Raw genomic sequence first — 6,945 nt, forward strand, 5'->3', positions numbered from 1 at the left:
ATGGCAAAAAAAGGGGAATTTCTTGTTATATGTTCTTGTCAAAAATAGTTATTTATTATAATATTATTAGTCGGTAAGTATTATTTCCAAATGATTATGTACGTCCCTAGTAAGTATTTCTTGCGACATTAACATGTGTAAAATAACTATTTCCTACCAAATATATATCAAGAAATACTTTTTCCGATAAGGTAGACTACAGGAACAACTTTTGATATGGAAAAAAAAAGTATTTCTCGCAATATGTTCTTGTCAAAAATAATTATTTCTTGGGAATTAGTCAGCAAGGAGCATTTTCGAAGGATTTTGTATGTTGCAAGTAAGGAATTCCTGCAAAATTAATTCGCATGCAATAACTATTTCCCACCAAATGTTTAGCAAGAAATACTTTTCTGGTAAGGTAAGCACATAAGAAAAACTTGTTACCAATGAGTTTTCATGCAGGTAGAAAGTATTTTGTAGTTATTGCTGGAAATAGGTATTTCTGGCGACATAATTCACCACAATAAACATTTCTCGTGAGCAAACTCTACTTGTGTGTGACATATTTTCCACGGAAATTTTGTATTTCCAATGTCTAGAATATGCTAGAAATAATAGTATTTTGGACAGCAATTAATTTTGCGGCTACTGGCAATATCCATTGCCCATTATTTCTAAGGAGTTTGCTACGAGTCTAAATGGCGGGAAAAAGTAATTTCTGGCAATAAATGTGACTATTTCAGACAAATTTTCTCATGGGAAAAAGGTGTTCTTGTTGAAGGGAGCATACTACCAAGACCAAGGTTTTTACCTTTTGGGCCAACTCCTAAGGGTTGAAGGAGAAAGATAAAATGAAATAAATATAAAATAATAAACAGGAATTTGGCTCTTTCCGGTATGCCAACAACTAGTAAATCTTGTTGTCAACATGTGCCAATATATATACTACCATTGGCTTGGACCTTTCTTCCCCTATCCACCCAAGGTGAGAAAAAAAAAAAATAGAAAAAGAAAAAGGAAAATGGGATAGTGATATCGATTTTAGCATAACAAAGATGAAAATTGAAGTGCGAAAAGTTCTGGAGGCATGATGTTGGCTTGATCTGCTCTGCTTTGGAGTAAACAGAAAGAAAAGAATACTAGTGCAGAAAATAAACTTCAAAGCATAATCTAGAGTCACGCAAACCACCGAAAGATGATGACTAAACTATGAGTCAAATGGCCACCAACTCCAGCCCATTTGCAGTACAGGAGTAGTTGTCATTCATGGGCAAGGAAGAAAATGAAGCTTAAATTTTGGCTCGTGATAAGAAAGTTTAAACAGATAGAAAGTGGTAGATTTAATTATTTATATTATATCATTAATATTTCTTCTCATATGTAGGTTAAACTCCCCCTAAATAAGTGAATTTAACGGATGTAATATTTAGTTGAGAATCTAGCTCTAATATCACATTAAATCATCACTTATCCCAAAAGTTTGAACTGATCTAAAAAGGTAAACATAGAAAGGATGGAACCCACCATGGACATGCATGGATACTGCAACATCGATGCGCTAGCATAAGCAAATTCATGAGAAACTAAGGTTCTTCAACCAGTCTTTCAGCGTGATGCCCAATAGAAGTTCCAACCAGAATACATTTTAGCTGGCCAGAACATTGGACTACATCGTGTTTTCTTTGGAGTATGGCAACAGATGCATTCCAAACTTTAAATAATCCCATCCTCCAGATTCTACAGCCATCCTTGGACAATCTTCATTTCTCTGAAAATCTTCATTTCTTCGTCAAGTTTGCCAATTAAGCAGTATGGATGTATCAGTTCTTCATAAGTGACAACCATGGGCAGAAGACCATCCTCTATCATCTTTCTCCTAACTCTATGGACAGTTGTGAAGTCTCCAGTTTTGCTCAAATAGGAAATCAAGGTGTTGTATTTGATACTATCAGGCTTAACTCCAGCTTGCTCCATTCTTTGAGCATCTCATAAGCTTTATCCAACTAGTTCTTCCTGCAGAACCCACTAATTAGAACATTGTAGCACACAATGTCAAGTCGGAATCCAGCTTCTTTCAACATTAATACGACAGAGCTGACATCATCCATCCTTCCAGCTTGTCTCAAATCCGATATCAATCCATAATAAAAAATTGCATCTAGGGAGCATCCATCCTTCGAAATTTTATTGAAAAGTTCCATTGCTTTATCAATATTGTTAACATCACAAAAGCATTAATCAAGGTTGTCAACGTCACAGCATTGCCTATCAGACCTTCACTTCGCATTTCATTGAAGAATTGAACTGCACTATTGATCCTCCCATGTCTGCACATACCACCAACCAAAGTATTAAGGGTGATTACATCAGGAAATACTCTTTCCTTGTTCATCTGCTCAAAGAGCTCCTGTGCCCCCTCAATTTCGCCAGCTTTGCAGAACCCATGAATCAAGCAATTATAGGTAACAGTATCTGGCATACATTTATTTTCAGATCTCATCTGATGCATCAAAGTCAACCCTTCTTCTTGCCTCCCAACTTTACAAAGTCCATCAATCAAAGTATTATATGTGATTACATTAGGTTCAACAGAAAACCCATCATTCCCTCCTTTCATTTTCTCAAAAACCTCCATTGCTTTATCAATATTGTTAACGTTACAAAAAGCCTTAATCAAGGTTGTAAACGTCACAGCATCACCTTTCAGACCTTCACGTTGCATTTCATCAAAGAATTGAACTGCACTATTGATCCTCCCATGTCTGCACATACCATCAACCAAACTATTAAGCGTGATTACATCAGGAAATACTCTTTCCTTGTTCATCTGCTCAAAGAGCTCCTGTGCCCCCTCAATTTCGCCAGCTTTGCAGAACCCATGAATCAAGCAATTATAGGTAACAGTATCTGGCATACATTTATTTTCAGATCTCATCTGGTCCATCAAAGTCAACCCTTCTTCTTGCCTCCCAACTTTACAAAGTCCATCAATCAAAATATTATATGTGATTACATTAGGTTCAACAGAAAACCCATCATTCCCTCCTTTCATTTTCTCAAAAACCTCCATTGCTTTATCAATATTGTTAACGTTACAAAAAGCTTTAATCAAGGTTGTAAACGTCACAGCATCACCTTTCAGACCTTCACGTTGCATTTCATCAAAGAATTGAACTGCACTATTGATCCTCCCATGTCTGCACATACCATCAACCAAAGTATTAAGGGTGATTACATCAGGAAATACTCTTTCCTTGTTCATCTGCTCAAAGAGCTCCTGTGCCCTCTCAATTTCGTCAGCTTTGCAGAACCCATGAATCAAGCAATTATAGGTAACAGTATCTGGCATACATTTATTTTCAGATCTCATCTGATGCATCAAAGTCAACCCTTCTTCTTGCCTCCCAACTTTACAAAGTCCATCAATCAAAGTATCATATGTGATTACATTAGGTTCAACAGAAAACCCATCATTCCCTCCTTTCATTTTCTCAAAAACCTCCATTGCTTTATCAATATTGTTAACGTTACAAAAAGCTTTAATCAAGGTTGTAAACGTCACAGCATCACCTTTCAGACCTTCACGTTGCATTTCATCAAAGAATTGAACTGCACTATTGATCCTCCCATGTCTGCACATACCATCAACCAAACTATTAAGCGTGATTACATCAGGAAATACTCTTTCCTTGTTCATCTGCTCAAAGAGCTCCTGTGCCCCCTCAATTTCGCCAGCTTTGCAGAACCCATGAATCAAGCGATTATAGGTAACAGTATCTGGCATACATTTATTTTCAGATCTCATCTGGTCCATCAAAGTCAACCCTTCTTCTTGCCTCCCAACTTTACAAAGTCCATCAATCAAAATATTATATGTGATTACATTAGGTTCAACAGAAAACCCATCATTCCCTCCTTTCATTTTCTCAAAAACCTCCATTGCTTTATCAATATTGTTAATGTTACAAAAAGCTTTAATCAAGGTTGTAAACGTCACAGCATCACCTTTCAGACCTTCACGTTGCATTTCATCAAAGAATTGAACTGCACTATTGATCCTCCCATGTCTGCACATACCATCAACCAAAGTATTAAGCGTGATTACATTAGGAATTACTCTTTCCATGTTCATCCGATCAAAGAGTTCTTGTGCCCTCTCAATTTCGTCAGCTTTGCAGAACCCATGAATCAAGCAATTATAGGTACCAGTATCTGGCATACATTTATTTTCAGATCTCATCTGATGCATCAAAGTCAACCCTTCTTCTTGCCTCCCAACTTTACAAAGTGCATCAATCAAAGTATTATATGTGATTACATTAGGTTCAACAGAAAACCCATCATTCCCTCCTTTCATTTTCTCAAAAACCTCCATTGCTTTATCAATATTGTTAACATTACAAAAAGCTTTAATCAAGGCTGTAAACGTCACAGCGTTGCCTTTCAGCCCTTCACTTTGCATTTCATCGAAGAACTGAACTGCACTATTGATTCTCCCATGTCTGCACATACCATCAACCAAAGTATTAAGGGTGATTACATCAGGACATACTCTTTCCTTGTTCATCTGATCAAAGAGCTCTTGTGCCCTCTCAATTTCTCCAGCTTTGCAGAACCCATCAATCAAGCAATTATAGGTAACAGTATCTGGCATACATTTATTTTCAGATCTCATCTGGTCCATCAAAGTCAACCCTTCTTCTTGCCTCCCAACTTTACAAAGTCCATCAATCAAAGTATTATATGTGATTACATCAGGTTCAACAGACAACCCATCACTCACTCCTTTCATTTTCTCAAAAACCACCAGTGCCTCATCGACCCTCCGAGACTTGCACATATGATTAATAAGGATTCCAAAAGTTACCACATTTGGTTGAATATCCATCTCTTTCATCTCGGTCATGAGCGTATTCATCCTTTCAAAATCCCCATCCCTTCCCAACCCCGTCAAGAGTGCATTGCAAGAAGCGGCTTCCAAAGTACCACCAGCCTTCATCACGTCATGTAAAACTTCCCAAGCACGACCTATCTTCTTATTCCTGCACAACTTGGTAATCAATTGCGTAAGTTTAAAGGTATCTGGAAACACACGGTGTTCAAGTAATTTTGACACCAACCCAAAAATCTCCTCGTCACTAATACTTCTTCCAAACCACTCCATTCTCGACAATGCAGCAAAAACAACATCACCTGTAATATCATTAGGCGGACAGTGCGCACCTGGTTGAAGCATTTCATCAAGCATGTTAAGAGCCTTGACGATGCGCCCTGATCTGAATAGCACATCAACCACCACATTGTAAAAGTGCGTGTTTTTTAGAGACGGGTTTAGCTCGTCAACTACAGCCAGCGCCTCGTCCACCCTTGCGGCCCTTCCCAAGCAACGAACAAGAAGTTTTGCGCCATAAACTGTAAGCGGGATATTCCGCTCTTTGGACGTCCTATAAAGCTCTAACAGCTTGTTCTGCGAATCAGGTTCGCGATTAGCGAGCTCGAAGATGGCCTGGAACGTGAAGGACAATGATTTTAACTCTTGTGAAGGCGAATTTGATCGGATGTAATCGAAGAACTCGAGGGCTTTGGAAGAATAGGCCAATCGAAGCGCGATTTTTGGAAAAATACGAGGAGAGGAAGGAGACGAAGAGGAAAAGAGGAGTTGGTGAAGTTGGGTAGGGCTGGAGTGCCCATCTTCTAAGGCTTGGAAGAGTTGGACTGCTTCGTTTATCAACGATTTCTCGTCTTGTGCTAGTGGTTGTGGTGGTGGATTGGGTTCGGTAGAGAGGTGGTGGTGGAGGGGATAGTAAGGGATTGCGGGTGTCTGGGGTTTGAGCAGACAGAGGCGGAGGAGGAAGACTCTGGATTGTTTGGATGAAGAAAGTGGGACGCTCATTTTGTTCAAGCGAAGATGCTACGCCGCTCATGCCCAGTTGAACGGCTCTTTTCTTGGTTTTTGACAGGAGAAAAGCTTCGAGCCGGTCGTCTTTAAAATCTGTTTTTACAGCCAACAAATAATAAGTCGCCACCTATGCATTTCATAAAATCTATCATTGCATCCGGCTACACCCGATTTTCCTCTGTTTCTTTCTCCCCCTCTTTGCCGAAAGACTCATCCTTCTCCTTCTTTCTCTGCCGAAAACACTCAAGAGTTTTCCATCTCCCCCATGAGCTCACAGTCTGGCTCTCCCGCACGCATCACGCAGGCATATTCATTGCAATTCCCCTTTTTCTTTCTCCCCCTCTCTGCCGAAAATTCTTATCCTTCTTTGCCGTAAACACTCTCATCTCTCCATCTCCCACGAGCTCAGTCCTGCTCTCCTGCACACATCACGCAGGTAATTTCTTCTACATTTTACGTAGATGAGTTTCTTCTCTTCATTTTATTGAGATTATGATTTTTTTTTTCTTGAGGGGGAGAAAAAAAAAAACAATGCCGACAAACACCCAGCCACCCACAGAAGAACCCGACGGCCACAAAATCACCCTCAGATGACGCCGACAAGCACCAAGGTTGCCGACAGACCCCAAAATGACAACCCAAAACCGAGAACCAATGTCCACTCCAAAATAAATAAATAAATAAAAATAAAAATTCAATGTTCACTAGAAAATTCAAAGCCACAAGGTTTGATGCTACAGAAATCAACGACCCCCACAAAGTCGTTGAATTTGTGGCTATCGATAAGGTATGGTTTGTGCTCTCTGGTTCAGTCGCCGTGAGCTGGATTTCATTTGCCATATTTGTGGCTATCATTAGCTTCCGAGAATAACAGTGTGCCTGTCGGCACCTTCTGTTGTGGATACTCTTCGTGGGTTTCAGATTCAAGAAAGAGGGGGAGAAAGAAACAAAGGAAAATCGGATGTAGCCGGGCGCAAGGATGGATTTTATGAAATGCATAGGTGGCGACTTATTATTTGTTGGCTGTAAAAACAGATTTTAAAGACGACCGGCTCCAAGCTTTT

General features: G+C 39.5%; 1 pseudogene; it reads right to left on the reverse strand.

Annotated features, from left to right (window-relative positions):
* Nucleotides 1–1,383: 1,383 nt before the first annotated feature.
* Nucleotides 1,384–6,743, reverse strand: LOC122310469 (annotated as a pseudogene).
* Nucleotides 6,744–6,945: the final 202 nt, after the last annotated feature.

This window comes from Carya illinoinensis, chromosome 1, assembly GCF_018687715.1.
Source record: "Carya illinoinensis cultivar Pawnee chromosome 1, C.illinoinensisPawnee_v1, whole genome shotgun sequence".
In the NCBI taxonomy this organism is placed as follows: Eukaryota; Viridiplantae; Streptophyta; class Magnoliopsida; order Fagales; family Juglandaceae; genus Carya; species Carya illinoinensis.